This window comes from Dama dama, chromosome 19, assembly GCF_033118175.1.
Source record: "Dama dama isolate Ldn47 chromosome 19, ASM3311817v1, whole genome shotgun sequence".
Taxonomy (NCBI): Eukaryota; Metazoa; Chordata; class Mammalia; order Artiodactyla; family Cervidae; genus Dama; species Dama dama.
Window position 1 is genome coordinate 73,035,579 of NC_083699.1, and position 19,490 is coordinate 73,055,068.

Here is a 19,490-nt window from a genome sequence, read left to right on the forward strand (position 1 = left end):
GGGATCAAATCCAGGTTTTCTGCGTTGCGGGTGGATTCTTTACTCTCTGAGCCACCAGGGTAGCCCAGATGACAGTCTAAGTTATTGATTTCTTGGTTTCTGAAAATGTCAGGAAGCTAAAACTGCTAATGAGTGGTAACACAGTATACTGTCTTACATTTATTTGAGACATATTTTTTTGTCCTTTTTTTTCCTTTTTTTTCTTAAAGCATGAGAGTAGAGTGATAAAAATCAGATGCTACTAAACCTTCAGCCAGCTCCTCCCAGGACTGGACACCTAGCTTGGCATCTGCTCAGCTCCTGATGAACCTCCTCTTCTGGGCCCCCAGCCCCCTCCGTGAATCCTGCCTGGGCACGAGATGGGCCCGGAGCAGCCTCACCTTTGCCGGGAACACTCACCGCCCACCCCCAGCTCCAGGACCAGAGGAGGAATTCTGACCCAGGGTGGTTACACTAGGAACCTGGGGCTGACACGACTCAGCCAGGGCCCCTCTGTGCACCAAGTCCTGAAATGTTTAAACCCAGAGGCGGTCAAGCTGGTTTTCATCACTTGCCACAAAGCCCTACCAGGAAGGCAGCCTGAGGTGTCACAGGGCGCCAGGCAGGCAGAGGCAGGACACAGGACCTTCAGATGGTGTTGCAGTGCCTTGGGCCATGTGTCCTGTGCACATTGGGAAATGAACTTGCCGTGATATTGTCCATAGTCTGGAGCTGGGGGTGGAGTGGGAGGGAAGGTAGGGGGAGGGCAGGGGTTTTCAGGGCTGTGCCAGCCTGGTGTGGGGCACAGGCTGGGCTGGACAGGTTCACCCCACCCTGCCCCTCACTAGCCTGTGACTTGGACATCATCTGGCTGCTCAGAGCCTGCTCCTCATCCATGATGCCCATGTCACAGGCCAGTCCAAGGCCCCACGTGCAGAGAGGCTCAAGGTCAGGGCATGGGCCCTGCGTGCTGAGGTGTTTTCATCCCAGGAGCCTCAGGTGATCAGAGCAAGCTTCCCCAGGTTGCCACAGCCTCGAGCGGAGCCCCTGAGGGCCAGGAGGCCTTGGGGGTGAGATTGCCCAGACAGGGGGGTACTCCGTCAGCATGTGATCCAGGAGTCATGCTGACTGGGCCCCCTGAGTCCTCTGCCCTCCCCAGGCCACCAGTGGTCACACCAGAGGCCCACCTGTGAGTCCTGGGGACAGGCCTGTGGCCCGTGTCTGTATTGTCCACAAGCTCAGGATGACTTGTGCATTCATAAAGTGCTGGGACGAGGAATCGAGAACAGACACACATGTGACGTGAAAAGCCTGAGCTAGGTACTGTCTGAACCTTTAAAGAAAAAGCGTGTCCCCCTCCCCCCGCCGCCCCCAGCCCCAGGTTCTAGCTGAGTAGGGCCTCCCTCTGAGCTTGGAGCTGGCCTGCTCCATCAGCACACAGAGCCTGCCTGGGAGGTCAGTCAGTTCAGTTGCTCAATTGTGTCTGACTCTTTGCAACCCCATGGACTGCAGCATTCCAGGCTTCCCTGTCCATCACCAATTACTCAGACTCCTCAGATGGAGTCTGTGATACCATCCAACCATCTCATCCGCTGTTGTTCTCTTCTCCTGCCTTCAATCTTTCCCAGCATCAGTGTGTCTTCCAACAAGTCAGTTCTTCCCATCAGGTGGCCAAAGTATGGGAGTTTCAGCTTCAGCACCAATCCCGATGAATATTCAGGACTGATTTCCCTTAGGATTGACTGGTTTGATCTCTTTATAGTCCATGGGACTCTCAAGAGTCTTCTCCAACAGCACAGTTCAAAAGCATCAATTTTTCAGCACTCAGCTTTCTTTATAGTCCAACTCTCACGTCCATACATGACTACTGGAAAAACCATAGCTTTGACTAGACGGACCTTTGTCGGCAAAGTAATGTCTCTGCTTTTTAATATGCTGTCTAGGTTCATCATAGCTTTTCTTCCAAGGAGCAGGCATCTTTTAATTTCACGACTGCAGTCACCATCTGCAGTGATTTTGGAGCCCAATCAAATCCCTTACAGTGGAAGTGACAAATAAATTCAAGGGATTAAATCTGATAGAGTACCTAAAGAACTATGGATGGAGGTTCATAACATTGTACAGGAGGCAGTGATCAAGACCATTCCCCAAGATAAAGAAATGCAAAAAGGCAAAATGGTTGTCTAAGGAGGCCTTTCAAATAGCTGAGAAAAGAAGAGAAGCTAAAGGCAAGGGAGAAAAGGAAAGATACACCCATTTGAATGCAGAGTTCCAAAGAACAGCAAGGAGAGATAAAGCCTTTCTCAGTCATCAATGCCTGGGAGGAGTGAGATGCAAACCCAAGCCAGGGCATGTTAGGAAGGGGAGGTGGCTGTGAGACACCCACTGGGGTCTGCCCCAGCGCTAATGCATGTTCCCAGGTGCACTGCTGATGGCATCCATCAGGGGCAGAGGAGGGAGTAGGAAGAGGTCAGACATGCTGGGAGGGGCACTTGGCGTGCTTGCTGGACACAGACGTGGTGGAGGGTTGGGTACAGGGTGTGGACAGGGTTGTGGCCATGTGTGTTGGAGCAGGTGACCGGGTGATGTGCTTTGTACTGAAGGTAGGGATCTTCCCTCGTAGTTCAGTGGGTAAAGAATTTGCCTGAAAGGCAGGAGACCTGGGTTCAGTTCCTGGGTCAGGAAGATCCCCTGGAGAAGGAAATGGCAACCCACTCCAGTGTTCTTGCTTGGAGAATCCCGTGGACAGAGGACCCTGGCAGGCTACAGTCCAAGGGGTAGAAAGAGTCAGACACGACTGCGTGACCAAACCACCACCACCACTGAAGGTAGAGCCTGGGAAGAGCTGAGGTCCTTCTGGCTGTGCTGTGTGCAGCCCTGGGAGATGTCCCAGTGGACATGTGTGTTCAGTGGAGGATGGGGATCCAGAAAAGGGAGCTGTGCTGGGGACACACACCTGTGGGTCTGGGAGGTGGAAGCAGCCACCCAGAGAGAGAGGACAGGGAAGAGAACCTGGGCTACCCCTGAAGAGCCTCCGCCATCAGCCTGGGGTACAGGGGAGGCTGTACCCCAGCCTGGGGTACAGGGAGGCTGAGAACCCAGGAAGCCAAACGGGACGGTGCTTCAAGAAGAAAAGATAGTTCAAATAAAGTGAGGACGGAAAATCTATTGAAGGTCATAGTGACCTTGAAAACTTCAGGAGAGTGCTGGGGACAGAACGGTCTAGAAAGGGGGAACACCTCTCCCACATGAGGCCTGCCTAACCTTGACCCCAAAAGCTAAACAGGATGACTAGCAGGGAAAAGCATGGACCAACTTCACTCATGAACAAAGCCTAAGTAAGTTATCGGAACATCCTAGACAGAACACTTAGCAAACCAAAATCCAGTAATATGTACAATGAAAACAAAGATGTCATAAATAACTTGGGTTTACCCAAGAATATAACTGATCTAATGCTTAAAAATCTATTGCTGTAAATCACTGCCTCAGGACTTCAGAGAACCCCTGGATAATCACCACGGCAGGTGCAGAAAAGGTTGTTAATAAATGAGCAGGCTCTGGAAGTTGATGATGGACAGGGAAGCCGGGTATGCTGCAGTCCATGGGGTTGCAAAGAGACATGACTGAGCAACTAAACTGAACTGAAACCCAGCATCACTCACACCGAGGAAGACAAACTCTCAGAGAACTAGGACTAGACGGGAAACTCCTTAACCTGATGAGGGAACCTACACACAGCAGACCCAGTGGTATGGGTGTTCCCTGGTGGTTCAGAGGCTAAGACTCCACGCTTCCAATGCAGGGGGCCCGAGTTCGATCCCTGGTCAGGGAACTAGATCCCCCATGCCACAGCTAAAAGTCCCACTTGTTGGAACTAAAGATCTCACATGCCACAGCGAAGATTGAAGATCCTGTGTTCTGCAACTAAGACCTGTTGCAGCCAAATAAATAAATACTAAAAAAAAAAAAAAAAAGTGGTGAAGTGTGAGAAGCATTCTCTTTAAACCAGGGATAAAGCAAGGGTGACGGTTCTTTCCACTGCCGTTCAGCATTGTAATGGAGTGTAAACAACAGCTCGGACGTGGCTGAAGAATAAAATGCCTAAAATAAGAAAACAGTCACATGTAATATGATTGCATATATGGAAAAGTAAAAATAATCTACAGTTAAATTATTAGATTTAATAAAATCCAGCACGATTATGGGATATAGAATCAACACACATCCAGAAAGCCAATTTCTGTACATCAGCAATGAGCAACCTGTAATTGAGAAAAATGATCCTGTTTGTAGTCAAGTATGAATTACAAATAAATCTAATGAAAAAGGCTATGATCTTTAAGGAGAAAAATGTTTTTAAAAAATTATTGAAAGAGCAAGTGAATGTAGAGACCTGCCATTTTAACAGATAAAAATAAAAGTATCTCTTTCCCCTAAATCACCTATACAGTAGATGGAATTCTTATAACTATCCCAACATGAATCTTCATTCAACTTGACTGATTCTAAAATATGTAACAGGAAGGCAAAGGGTCTAGAATGGCCAAGACACTCTTTAGAAGGGGACAGGGGATTTGCACCAGCAAGTGTCAAGGCATACTATTAAGTTTTAGTCAACCAAGCCCTGTTATTGGCCCATAGATGGACAACTTGACCATTGAAACAAAAGAGAAAGCCCAGAAACAGCCCCCCACGCATCTTCACATATGACTGAAGAGGCTTTGCAGATCAGTGGGGAAAGCAGTGACTTCAATAAATAATGCTTAGACATATGTTTGTCCATTTGAGTACTAACTAGAATTAGGAATGTACCTTATGCCCGACCCAAACTCAGTTCCAGATGGATTAAGGAAAACACAACTTTAAAAATTCTAAAATATAGGCGAATGTCTTTATAACCTTGAAGAAAAAAGAGTTTCGTAAGGTACAAGAGGGGCTAACCTTAAAAGGTAAGACTGATAAATATGATCATAGCTAAAATTAAGAATGACTTCTCATCAGAAGATGCAATGAAGGAAAAAAAGTACACAGCAAATAGGAAGAAAATGTTTGCAACATGTATAACTGTCAGGATTTGTATCCAGGACATAAAAAGAACTAAATGTCCAATGAGCAAAGGCACACAACCTAACTAAAAATGGACAAAAGACCTGACAGACACGGACAGAAAAGGGACTGTGTGGCCACAACACACATAAACAGATGTTCAGTCTCGTCAGTGATAGAAATACAGATTCTTGGCCCCAAGAGTGCAAGTTTGCAGCCACCATATTGACAGAACTTCTAAAGGCTGACAACAAATATCAAGTGTTACAGGAGATGTGGATCACCAGAATTCTGGACCATTGCTATGGGAGGGTGGTTTGCAACCATTTTGGGAAACACTGGCCTCATAAAATTGAATGTTTGTGTACCCCACTAGCCAAGGACCTCACTCCTGAGTGTACCGGGAAAGAGTTCTTCCTTGTGTGGTCAGGAGACAGGCAGCAGGCCGTGCTCACAATAGCCCACTGTCCGTTTCCTGGGGAAGACGAGCTGCACCGGGGCTGATCCATACCTGGCACACACGTGGTAAAGTGGTCATACAGCCGTTCAGTGAGTCAGTGACCGCAGCACCCACCATGGGCAAATCTTGGAAATTAGATGCTGGCTGAAAAGCATGCCATTTTCTAGAGTCTAGAAAACGAGGGAAACTAACCATTGAGGGTTTAGGCTCAGGCAAACACACAGCACATGTGTGTTTATAGTACTATGTATACATAAAACCTCTTATGTGTACATGTATGTGTGTGTACACACACATGCATGTGTGCCAATGGTGCATGAACTAGCAAGGGAGTGAGACACAAAGTTCTGGGGGGAGAGTGCCTCCAGCAGGAAGACAATAAGGAATAGGTTTGGAAAAGAGGAGGTAGATGGATGAGCTCCTGGAAATAGTGTTGGTCCTGGGTTGTGTGGTAGATGAGAGCTCAGCTTCGATGCTTTGTAACTTACATATGTGCTACATACACCATTTGGTCAATCAAATAGCATATTAAGAATATTCCAGTACATGGAAACAGTGTAAATATCCATCAACAGATGAATGATTCAGGAAGATGTGGTACATATAGACGAGAATATTACTCAGCCATAAAAAACGAATGAAATAATGACATTTGTGGCAACATGGATGGACCTAGGTATTATCATACTAATCAAAGTAAACCAGAAAGAGAAAGACAATGTGTGATCTTAAAAAAAAAAAAAGGTGCAAATGAATTTATCTACAAAACAGAAATAGACCCACAGAAATAGAGAAAAAATTTATGGTTACCAAAGAGAAAAGGTGGAGGAGGGATATTTTAAGAGTCAGGGGTTATCAGATACACAATACTATTTGTAAAATAGATAACCAGCAAGGGCCTATTATGTAGCACAAGGAACTCTACTCAATATCTTGTAACAACCTATATGGGAAAAGAACTGAAAATAGATAGAGATATAGATGAAACTGAATCACTGTGTGTACACCTGGAACTAATGCAACATTGTAAATCATCTATACTTCAATTAAAAAAATTTTTAAGAATATTTTAAACTGTAAATTTTAGAAGGGGAAGGCTGGGCAAGAGAAGCATCAGGCAGGGAGAAGCCCTGCCCCTGCCCAGGCACCCAGCCAGGTGTCAAGGTGGATAAAACTGTAGTCTTTGCACAAAGGCTCCTCAAAAGTGCACCGGGGAACAGAGTGATCAATCCCTCTGGAAACCAGTTTGGAATGGTCTTGCAAAGACACATTCATTTCCCCGATAATCTGCAGGCCCTCTCCTAAGCACACACCCTCAGGAAGCTTGCACCTGTTTCCGGGGAGACATGTCACATCAGAGTTTGTGATGTCAAAACCTGGGCAAACTCAGCACGTCCTCCAAGCACAAAGGCTTGGGGTGCGTGCAGATCCCCGAGGACAGCGTGTGGGAGGACACAGGTTCTCCACAGTGACATTGGGGTGGTAACACCACACATCACTGTGAGGACTACATACAGCAGACTACTTTGTGAATGCTAAAGGTCTCTAAATGCTAGGGATTAGTACTGCCAAACACCTCGCATTCCTTGTGGGACAAGATGGGTGCAAATAAATACATAAATCAGGCAAAATTAGTACCTGTACCCACTCCTTTTGCATGGTAGTAGTTTGGGGTAATTTTTTTTATAAATCAGATGCATAGTATGGCTTCTGGTACATACTATTCTAAGATTATGGACTAGTACTGGTAAAAAGAACTTTTCTTTTTTCTTTCTTTTTTCTTTCTTGCTGAGTTACTTCTTAATTATTATGTTAGCAGTCATTCTTGAAAAGCTGAAAGGCAATTAAAAACTGAAGCTGGGCAAGGGAGAGAGGGGTTAGGGGGACGTGGGAGGGACCCTGACCCCTTCTCCTTTCCTGGCGGAGCCCTTCTGGAGGGTCTGGAGGCTGAGCAAGTGCCTGATGAAAGTTGGTTAATGACAGTTTAGATGGTTGTGCAGTTATTTAAAGCCTTCTCTCCAAGGGACTTCAGCTCCCACGCAGTCAGCTCTTGAGGGTCACAGCTTTAGCTTTGAATTCTAGGGATTCCAGCCGACTATTACACGTATTACTTGGTAACACAGTGGCTGGGAGTAGTGCCATGAAATGGGACAATCACACATGCGTTTCTAAACATTTTGTTGAAGGATAATATCATATAGAAAAATATCCATCTTACAAGTGTGCAGCTTGACAAATTAACCCAAAGTGGATGCACGGTGAAACCTCTGCTCAGGACAAGAAATAGAACCTGGTCACCACCGGAGTCCCCTTCACACCTGCTCCCTCCAAACTCACAGAGAACCTCTGCCCTGGCTTCCAGTGCCATGGGTTGACTGTACCTGTTTTTCACTTGGCACAAATAAAATCATACAACTCAAACTTGTCGGAGTCTTGCTTCTTCTGCTGGACGCCATGTTTGGGAGAGCCATCACGCTGTGTCTGAGCATCGTCCAGAGTACGTTAATCATCCAGAATGTTAATTGCATGATATATTAATTCATTCTACTGTCAATGGAGATCTGAAAAGTGAGAGTGTTAATCGCTCAGTCTCATCCAACTGTTTGCAACACTATGGACTGTAGCCCAACCAGGCTACTCTGTTCATGTGACTTCCCAGGCAAGAATACTGGAGTGGGTTGCCATTTCCTCCTCCAGGGGATGTTCCCAACCCAGAAATTGAACCCAGATCTCCTGCATTGCTGGCAGATTCTTCACCACTGAGCCACCAGGGAAGCCCATGGAGATCTGGGTTGCTTCCTGTTCCTTGCTCTGTGCATAATGCCCCAGTGAACATTCTCATATGTGCCTTTCAGCACACATATGTACGTGTTTCTTTTGGATGTCTACCATATCACAGGTGACACGTGTGTCCCACTTGTTAGGTAACGCCAGTTTTCCATAATGTTGAGCCACATTCCGCTCCCGCGAGAATCCATGAGAGCTCCAGCTGCTCTCATCCTCAGCAGCACTTGACGCTGGCGGTCCTCTTCTTTGGGGCCCTTCTGGAGAGCGTGTGGGTCTCGCACGGCCCATGGGCTGAGCATCTTTGCAGAAGCTGGTGATCCCTGCGCATGCCCTGTTGGTGAGGAAACTGCTCCAGTGTTTTCTCATTTGCTTATAGAAATTCCTTGTGTATTCTGGACACAAAATCTTTGGTCCATTGTATTTCAGCTATTTTCTCACACTCAGCACTGTGCCTTTCCACAAACAGGCATTCTTAATTTCAGTGTGATCCAATTCTTCAACCTTTTCACTATGGTTAATGCTCTCTGTGCCCTGTTAAGAAAGCCTTGACTAAACTTCCTGCTTGTGAAGACATGCCCTGTTATCTTCTGTAACGTTTATTGTTCCACTTTTCTTTTTAAAAATATTTATTTTATTTATTTGAATGTGGCTGGGTCTCAGTTGCAACATGGGGGATCTAGTTCCCTGACCAGGGATCAAACCAGGGTCCCCTGCATGGGGAGCCTGGAGTCTTAGCCACTGGACCACCATGGAAGTCCCCCAACTTTCATTTTCAGAGCGGTAGTCCACCTGGAATTGTTTTTTCTGTTCAGTGTGAGGTAGGGATTGGGATTCATCCTGCTGTTGCTGTTTGTATTTGGTATTCATCGACCCAGCACTGTTGATGGGGACGACTGCCCTTTGCCCTGCTGTTCTTCAGGGCTGCCTGTCATAAATCTAGAACCCACATGAGCAAGACTTGTTTTCATATGAGACTCCCTCTTCTAAGCAATGTGCCTGTCCCTGCACCAACACTTACTCTCTTAATCACTGGATTATATCACAGTCTTGTTATCTGGTAAAGTCATCTTCAGTTGTGTTCATCTTTAGAATTTTCTCCTAAACATGTTCCTTTACACTTCCATATAACTTCTTGGATTGGCTTTTCAATTTCCCCAAAAGTCCTGCCAGAATAATGATAATTGTGGTGAACCTATAGATCAGTTGGGTGAGAATGAATGTTCTCACAGTATTGATGCCCTGCTATTGTTTATTCTGACATTCATTTAAGGATTCTTCAATTTCCCTCATTAATTTATTAGAGTCTTCTGTGTATATGGTTCACACATATTTTGTTAGGTTCATCCCTGGGGATTTGGTGCTTTGGATGATATTTACTTTTATTTTGTAACCACTGATTACTGGTTTACAGAGAATGCAGATGATTTTTGTGTGTTGACCTAGTATCCAGCCATCTTTCCAGATTCACTTAATAATTTTATTAAGAGTTATCTGTGGATTTTCTATGCACATAATCATTTTGCCCATGAAGGCTGACTTTTTAATTTCTCCCTTTCCAAACATCGTTCCTCACTGCCTTTTTCTTGGCTTGCTTCACTTCTGGTCTGACTACAAGTGTCCATAGCAAATGTTCTTATCTTGGTCCTGACCTCAGAGGGAAAACATTCCCTGTTTACCAGTGAGTGTGATATTTGTTGTAGGAATGTCGTTTAAATAGATGCCTTCTATCGGATTAAGGAAATTCCCTTCTATTCCTACTTCGCTATGAGTTTCTTTTCATGAATGCATGTTGAGTTTTATTGAATGTTTTCTTCCTCACCTATTGAGATGATAGTATGATTTTTCTGATTTGTTCTATCAACATGACGAACTAAAAACATTTGAAGTTCAAATGTTAAACAAATCTTATATGTCTGGAATAAGCCCAATTTGGTTGCAGTGTGTTATCTTTTTTGTATATTACTGGATTTCATTCACTCATATATTGCATCTATACCTATGTGGAAAATAGGCTATACTTTCTCTTTCTTTATAATGTTCTGGTCAGATTTTAGTATCAAAAGTTTGTATTTGACTTCATAAAATTAGTTAAGAAGTGTTCCCCCTTTCGCTCTTCTCTGGAAGAGTTTAATATAAGACATGTGTAATTCTTTCTTAACCTTTGTCAAATTCATAAGCCTCGGGGGAAAGCTTGCAGCTTACTTTGAGAGACAGTTTATAATTACAGATCCCATTTCTTTTCTGGCCATCAGACTATCAAGTTTCTGTTTCTTCTCAGTTGCGCAAAAGTCAGATTCTGGTCTTGCCAAACCCGGTCTCTGCTGCCCTGAGGAGGATGGCTGGCGGGGAGAGGGCAGCCGAGCCACTCACCTGCCTCAGCATGACGTTCCCTTTAAAGAAACGCCCTCACATGCACCAAGAATTGAAAAGCGACTTAAATCTGTGTGCAAGTGATCTGAGGATGCTGCAGCAGAGGCACCGTGTGCCCACACACAGAATGACCCCTGTAGACCTTCCTCCTCTCTGCCTCCCCTGGGGAGCCCGCTGTCCCCGAACCCCAGACCTCACCACCCCAGCAGCCTTGGCTTCCATGGCTTTCTCTCAAGGACCCTCTGCCCTGCCCCTTTGTTGTGATTGCGTAAAGTCCGTCTTGGCTCTTTATTCCCCATTTGCTCCTGATCCTCGTGGAATCCAGCCCCCAGGTATGGAGGGAAGAAGACAACTCAATGTTTCAGTTGAAGAGTATGGCTGGATGAGTCAGCTGAGTTGTCCTCCGAGCATGGCCTCCACACTGGCCACCCTACAGTCTCCGGGGCTGCTTCTGCCTCCTGCCACCAGCAGCAGAGCCCCCGGCCGGCCCAGGAACCTGATTCAGTGGCAACCGTGGGGGCATTGAGTGTCACTGAGAAGCTGTTGTTTGCTGTCTCAGGCTGGTTGGCCCATGGCCCATTGAGGACAGATGGGGGCTCTGGGAAGTGACTCATGATGGCAGGACTCCCCAGAGTGCTAACACCCTGACCACTGCCCAAGGCCTGGTGCCACCTGCTCCCTGTGCCTCTGAGGTGGCATGCCCAGTGCTTCCAGGATTCCCGTGATATGCCAGCATCCATCCAGGGTCCCCTCACCCTGCCCCTCTCCCCCAGCCTCAGTGATTTAAGGCAATGCCTGGGAAAGCTAGGACCTCAGGCCTCCTGCCGGCCTTGCTGAGCCTTGCCCGCCTGTTAACTGCATCCTAACCCCCAACTCAGCTTGGCAGAGGGGGGTGCCCTCAGAGAAGGCAGCCTGGCTGGTGCAGGACGGGCCACCCTGCTGGTGGACAGGTGACTCCTTGGGCAGCCCGCTGGCCTCTCTGGGCCTGTCCTCAGATAGGTTGTCTTAAATGATGTATCATTAAAGTAAACAGCTGATATTATAATAAAGTGTGTAAAACAAAATGTAAGCTAAACATAAATATTATATAAAGTTTACATCGTAGGTGGCACTAGTGGGAAAGAACCTGCCTGCCAACCCGGGAGACACAAGATATGCCGGTTCGATCCCTGGGTCAGGACGATCCCCTGGAGAAGGGCATGGCAACCCACTCTAGCATTCTTGCCTGTAGAATCCCACGGACGGGGGAGCTTGGCGGGCTATAGTCTGTAGGGCCGCAAAGAGTCGGACAAGACTGAAGCGACTTAGCACGCAGGCACATTCAGGTGTAACTCACTGTTTCTGCCTTTGGGGGCGGGGGGTGGTATGCAAAGCACCCCACCACCACAAGGTGGGCATGGCTCTCAGAATTTTAAACCACTGAGGGTCCTAATGGGAAAATATCACTACCTGTCCAGTGCCAGCCACCACAGGAACTTGTGACTGCATAGCCAGCCAGCAACGCTGGCCTGTGAGTGGTGCAGACTCCTGAGGCCCGTGTGGCCCCGAGGGGGCCGGGGCCTGCCGGGGGAGGGTTCAAGGTGGCCGAGCTGGTGCCGCCCCTGAGCTGATCCGCAGCCTCGTGGAAACGCAGGCCCACATTCCATGGAGATGACAGCACTGCTGGCCGTGCAGACATGCTTGAGCTCACACACGGATAAGCCCACCTATTTTTGCTTTCTAGAATTCCACTTCTATTTTTGGTGGAATAGAAAAGCTTTGACTATTTCCCCAAGTGGAAAAACACATTTTCTCCCTTGACTGTCTCACAGAGCATGGTTGTCCTTAAGTTCATCCTTCCAGTCTGGATGGGCTCTGTGCCCCCCTGACCCCTGAGCAGGAGCTGACTGTGTACACCCTGCCTTCACTTTGTTTGGTTCAGGGTTTTTTTGCCTCAAGTTATAACACGTATCCCAGTAGGTGGATTTGAATGAGGATGTTAGCTGTGTCCACCGCTCCATAATTGAGGATTCCAGGCCTCAGGTCCCAGACCTGCCCCCTGGGAGGGGCAGGGGAAGAGGGGGACTGGGAGAGAGGCCCTCTCATCGCGTTGCCCTAAAGTTGTGTGTGGTGGGCCCTGGTGCTCTTGCTATGAATGGAACTGGGGAATTTCGCTGGCTATTTCAGGAAGCCCTCAGCCCCCTCTGGCTGGTGTGACAAGAACACGCCCAGCTCGGCTCAGTCCCACTGGCCATCAGCCTCCATCACAACTGGTTAATTGGCAGGAGGATTTCAGCTTCATTATTAGACATTTCTAGAAAGTAACAGAAACTTAACACATCCGTTCAAGTAGTAATCTACATTCCCCATCCCCTGCAGTGAGTCTACCAGAAACATGAGCCCTGACCTCAGCGATGCCTGGTGGGAGTCCCGCCCTGGCCCACTGCACCAAGACACAGTTCACGCAGTTGAGGGTCTCAGTCTCACGGTGGGACGACCAGCAACAGAGTTCCAGTCACAGGAGAGCAACCATCCCCCGGAAAGTCCCTTTCAAGTTAAGCCATCCTTCTTCTCTGACCCAGAGCAGATCTGGTTCTGGACTCTGTTCTGTTCTACTGGTCTGAGCGTTGTCATCACCACCAGTCTCCATGCTGCCTATAACTCTGCCCTGAAGGAGCTGTGTCCACCCCTAGACCCTACCAGGACCCCTGGGTCCACTCAAGTCCATCTCACTTGTGGAATCAACTGGCTTATCGGTTTCCACACAGAAGCCTGCTGGGGTTTGGTGAGGATGGGAGGATCGGTCATCTGGGGGAGAGTTGGCCTTCCTTCTGAGTCTTCCCTCCGTGGTCATGGTCAGTGCCCCGGTCACTTAGCCACTCTCCTTTCTCTGGGCAGCATTTTGGAGTTTTCCAGGTGGTAGTCCAACATGTATTTTTGTTGAATTAATTACTAGGTGAAAGTGAAAGTTTAGTTACTCAGTCCTGTCCAACTCTTTGCGACCCCATGGACTGTAGCCTACCAGGCTCCTCTGTCCATGGGATTTTCCAGGCAAGAGTACTGGACTGGGTTGCCATTTCCTTCTCCAGAGGATCTTTCCAACCCAGGGATCAAACCCTGGTCTCCCACATTGTAGGCAAACACTTTACTGTCTGAGCCACAAGGGAAGGCCTAGTTACTAGGTACTTCATGGTTTTTGCTGTTGCTCTAAATGGTACATTAAATCTAATTTCCTGCTCTCTCTTGCTAGCGTGTAGAAATACTACTGATTTACTGTGTTACATTGTATTCCTTGGCCTTGCTGTATTGGCTAATTTCAGTCTTGTTTTGTAGGTTCTTTAGAATTGTCTATATCTACCTGCAGACGGTGACTGCAGCTGTGAAATTAAAAGATGCTTGCTTCTTGGAGGAAAACCTTAGACAAACCTAGACAGTATATTAAAAAGCAAAGATATCACTTTGCCAACAAAGGTCCATCTAGTCAGAGCTATGGTTTTTCCAGTAGTCATGTACGGATGTGAGGGTCAGACCATAAAGAGGGCTGAGTGCCGAAGAACTGATGCTTTCAAACTGTGGTGCTGGAGGAGATTCTTGAGAGTCCCTTGGACAGCAAGGAGATCAAACCAGTTAGTCCTAAAGGAAATCAACTTTGAATATTTATTGGAAGGACTGGTGCTGAAGCTGAAACGCCAATACTTCAGCCAGCTGATGCAAAGAGCCAACTCATTGGAAAAGACTCTGATGCTGGGAAAAATAGAAGGCAGGAGGAGAAGGGGACAAAAGAGGATAAGATGGTTGGATGACCTCACTGACTCAATGGACATGAGTTTGAGGAAACTCCAGGAGATGGTGGAAGGCAAGAGAGCCTGGCATCCTGCAGTCCATGGGGTCTCAAAGAGTTGGACACAACTAATCGATGAAACAACAACATCTACATCCAAGTCATGTTGCCTAGAAATAAATATAGATTTATTCTATTTCTTTTTCCTGCCTTGTTGCACTGGCTGGAACTGACATGCAGCATTGCTTAAAGCACTTGGTGGGCCCACAACTGCACTGGTGAGGGACACAGGAGTCTCAGGTCTCAGGAAACACAAGAGAACACTTCATGTGTAAAGCTTGAGAACCTGACTGGCTATGTAATCTTCAAGGCCCATTGGAAAATTTTTTTTAAATGTGTTGTTTTTAGTTCATCGTTTTTTTTTTGCTCTGCAATTTTTTTTATTCTCATACTTTTCAATTTTTTCTTTGTGTCATCATTTTTTTTCTTTGTTTTTTGGGTCTTTTCGGCAATGCCATGCAGCATGCAAGATCCTCGTTCCCCGACCAAGGATTGAACCCATGCCCCTGCAGTGGAAACACAGAGTCCTGACTGCTGGACTGCCAGGGAAGTCTCTCTTTGTGTCCTCGCTAGAAGGAACTTCTCATCCAGGTGAGAGTGGACCCCACTACGTCATCATGTAGTACTCGTGTGGTTTCTCATTTCACACCAGGTCCCCTCCACCAGAAGTCCATTCCTGGGTCTGGTGTGAAGAGTGGATCTATTCTGGGGGAAGGGGTGTCTGCTGCAAAAGAGGAATTGTGGGAAAAACCACTGTATCGTTTCAATTACTGCCTTCTCAATCCATACTGCTTTTCCTGTTTCCTCAAAGGTGTGGGATGGGATTTGCATGAGTGGGATGTGCACATGCACTATGTCACCTGTGTGCAGGGGACCCTCTGCCCTGCTCTCCACATGCTGGAGATTCCTCTTGTCAGCTGGTCATCCCTCCTTCCTAACCCTCTCCTCCCTGCCTCCCCCAACCCCTGCCCTTCCCCAGTCCTGCCTCAACTAATGGTAGCTTTGTTTGTCCACCCAAGCCAAATGCCTGAGAATCACCCCAGAATCTTCTTTCCCTGAGTGCTCACATTCTATCAGCCATCAAGTCATATTCATCCTACTTTCTAACAACTGCTCAAACCCATGCCTTTTCAAGCCCCCACCCCACTGCTATTGCCTGAGTTCATGCTCTGCCCATCTTTCATCTTTCCCCAGAATTTTCACATGGGCTTGTTTTCCCTCCTTCCTCCCTGTCCCCTCTCACTCCAACATTTTTTTCTAACTATTAAGTGTTTTACCTTTTCCCTCTAATATAATCGGTTATTTTCTCCCTATATGTCTCCCTAGGAGGTTGGATATAGAAAGGCTATGTTAAATTTATATATATATATATATATATATATATATATATATATTTTTTTTTTAAGGATCTATTTGATATTTGCTTATTTGCTTTACATCAGATGTGGCCTTGGAGATGAAGAGTGATGAGCAATCCTTAGGCTTTCTCTAAATCTCTCATCAGACATTTGTGCTTGCCTTCTCTTATATGGAAGAAAACCGGAACTTGTGACTTCCAAAGATATTCCCTGAGACTTTCCTTTCTTCTGGGAAGCTTAGCTGTATTCTTTCTTTCTTTCTCCATTTTTCCCTTGTACCTTTTGATCCCCTTCACTTATTTCTCCCACCACCAGCTCCCCAACCCACTCAGGTGGATCTACTTTAATGTTTCTCCCAAAGGCTGTCCCATGAGACCCACCATTTATTAGAAGTCCACTTGGGGCTTCCCTGGTGGTCTGAGTGGTTAAGAATCTGCTTGCCAATGCAGGGGTTAGATCCATGGTCCAGGAAGCGCTCGCACGCCGAGGGGCAACTAAGCCCAAGCACCACAACTAGTGAGCAGGTGCTCCAGGTCCTGTGCTCCACGGCAGGAGAAGCCACTGCACTGCAAAGCCAAGCTCCACAACTAGAGAGGGGCCTCCGCCTGCCGTAACTAGACAAAGCCCGCGTGCAGGGGCAGAGACCCAGGACAGCCATGGTGATGATAACAATAAATACATAAATCTTTTTAAAAAGAGTCCACTTTGCCCAGGGATGTGCGCGCCTCCTCGGCCACATGCTGACTTCCTGATGGGTGTGGGCCTTTCCCCGGCTCCCCCTCTCTCCTGGGCCTGCTGTGTGTCCACACTTCTGACGCGGTTGCTGTGTGGGAGCGAAGCCTGGTCCCAGCCTGGCGCCTTTTATTCGGGGCTTTTCTGGTTCTCTTTGCAGTTGCAGGGTCTTTCAGAGATGATTTCCTGTGACAAAGATGAATCTATGTGAAGTTTACAGCCTTCGATTGTGCTCAATTTCTTTATTTTTTCTGTTAAAATCAAGGAGGACCCTTATTCTCTTTCCCTCTGCCTATCCACTCATGAGACCCGGCAGCCGCTCTGTTGATGGTCTGCATGGGCCTGCCTTCCCTGATGAGAATGGGGTATTTCTGGCCATGGGGCTGGCAGTGAATGTTTCACTTGTTGTTGCTTTCTCTCTTCTAACTTTTGGAATTGTTTCACTCTTTACAATGTGCATACCTCCCTCCTATAAAAACAACCACATCACTATTCTCAGAAAGAATTGTCAAAGGTCACTCAGATGACCTTGGGTAGAAGAGGGGGAAGGGGATGGCCGTCTGCAAATTAGCTCTGGGTGCCTTGATCTTTCCTAAAACTGTCTCTCATTTACATCTCTGACAAGCACATGTTTCATGGGAAAACCGCTTTCCTTGCAGGACTTCTGGGGTGGCCATTGGCCCCATTCTGCCACCGCTGCCCGCTGTCCTGCGTTTCCTATCATTCTGAGGCAGCACGATCCTGGCCTTCCAAGGATAGAGGAAGCCAAACGGTGCAGGAAGGGAGATAAATGCCCATAAGTGGAGCCGTCTCTGCCCCGCACGTCAGCTTTGGGGTTTTGCCTCTGCTTCACATCCAAGAAATGGGCTTTTGTTTTGCTCTTCTCATGGTTAATTTGAGATCTTGGTTATTCAAGGAGCCCCGAGGTGGAGGAGGGTGACTCAAGTCCACGTTGGAGAGGGGATCCTACAGCAGATGGCTCAGCATGTGGGAGCACTGGCCCCAGCCTTGCTGATTGCAGGGTGGGATTCCCGTGCCAGGGATGGCACCCAGCTCAGGGCACTCGGCTGAGAGTCTAATGTGACTGTCCCCATCCCAGCAGTTCTAGTTCTGGAAACCCAGCAGAGTCTTTGGTTGACAGCATCCGGCTAAGGCAGACTGGGCACCACCGTGAGGCGGACGCACCAGGGCGGGCGTCAGCGGCTGCTCCTGCTGGCTGTCCCCTGCTCCGACACTCCAGGGCCCCGACTCTGCGCTGCCCATCAGCAGCTGTTGGGAGAGGCAGACAAACAGCAGAGCTCTCAACGGCTCTTTTCTGAGATGCTGAGTGTTTCTGTCCCAAAGCCTTGCAGAGATGGCTCAGGTCAGCCACCCGAGGGGCCCCACAGTTTCCACTCCCCTACTGCAGCCCAGGACATCGTGGAACCCCTGGTCCGTCTCCTGTCTCTTGGGCGGCTGTTCTTCCTTGTCTGAGCCCATGAACTGTTGTTTCATGTATTTTGTCTCTCTTGGGTTCCTTTTTGTTCCAAGCAGAAGCCTGACTTGGTCCCTGTTCCTCTGTCATGGCAGGAATGAATTCTTTTACTTGAATTGTCTTATGTCCTCCTTCCTCTTTAGCTTGTTGGTCCAACATTATTTCAAGTGTTTCTGGACGAGATTAACATCTAAGTCCGTGGACTAAGAGATTGCCCTCTGCCATGTGGGTGGGCCTTGTCCAATCAGGCTGATCTCCCCCAAGTTAGAAAGACCTCTCTTGCCTAACGTCGTTTTAAATAGGATATCGACCCCTTTCTGCCCTTGAACTAACCCATCAGCCCTTGTGAGTCCAGCCCACCCGCAGGTCCTGGGACTTGTCGGCCTCCCTGATGGTCATGTGAACCAATCCTTGCAATAATGCTTTCTCTGTACACACATCCCACTGCCTGTCTCCCTGGGGAGCCCTGACCAGTGCAGGTGTACCCACGGCACTTTCAGAGGGAGATGTGGGTGGATTACCTTGCACCATGTTGGTGCCCGCAGGAGGGACTGCATGCAGGCAAGTGAAGGGAGGAAAGAGGTCAGCCGGGGCCGGGGGGCAGGATGGCGGCCAGCCAGATGAGCAGGGCCAGGATCCGCTGGCATCCCTGGCGGGCACCAATGCTGTCCGTCCAGGTCACAGCCTGGCTGTTGTCTCCCATCCTTCTTCCACAGACAGCATGGCAGTTACCCAGGCCATTTGTGTCTCTGCCCAAAGCAGGCCTGCAGGACTGAAGGACTCACCTGCTCGTCCCCTGGCAGTGCATGGACTCGCTCCCTTCAGCCCAAGTGAGAGTTCAGGGCATCGTCTCCAGGTGATAAATTGAACGAAGTCTTATGACCCATACCCCCAAGAGCTGCCTGTGTCTTCCCAGCCTGTGAGCCGTGGCCGTATTAAGCATCTGGACACTGACCTGTTTGGTTACATGGCTGATGCCACAGGCTTTCTGAAGCATCCAGGCTGTGGAGGCAAGCTGGCATCTGGAGGATGTTTCTCTGTTTAATGGATTGTCTCTGTGGACTCTGGTCTTCCCTCTAGGCTTCCCCTCCCAGGGACACTGCCTGCCAGTTGTTTTCCTGCTGTGAGGTCCTCGGGGTCCCCAGACAGCTGCAGCTCAGACCATCCTCTCTTAAGTAACCCGCAACCCAGGTCCAAGTTGTCACCCTTGGAAGAGTGGAATTAACCTGTGATCATATGTAATGAAATAATCATATAGCTATATAACATTAAGGCTAAACTCCACAGCAGCATTTCTATTACTATCCCACTTAGAGTGGGTGGATTTACGTATCCAGGAGGCAAGTCTCTTCAATGGTCCAGCATCCAGGGATGGCAGTGAGCTGGCTCTGGTCCCATCTTGGCAGCCCCAGCATGCATACCTGCCTTGCAGGAAGGAAGTATGGGGTCTCCCTAACATCT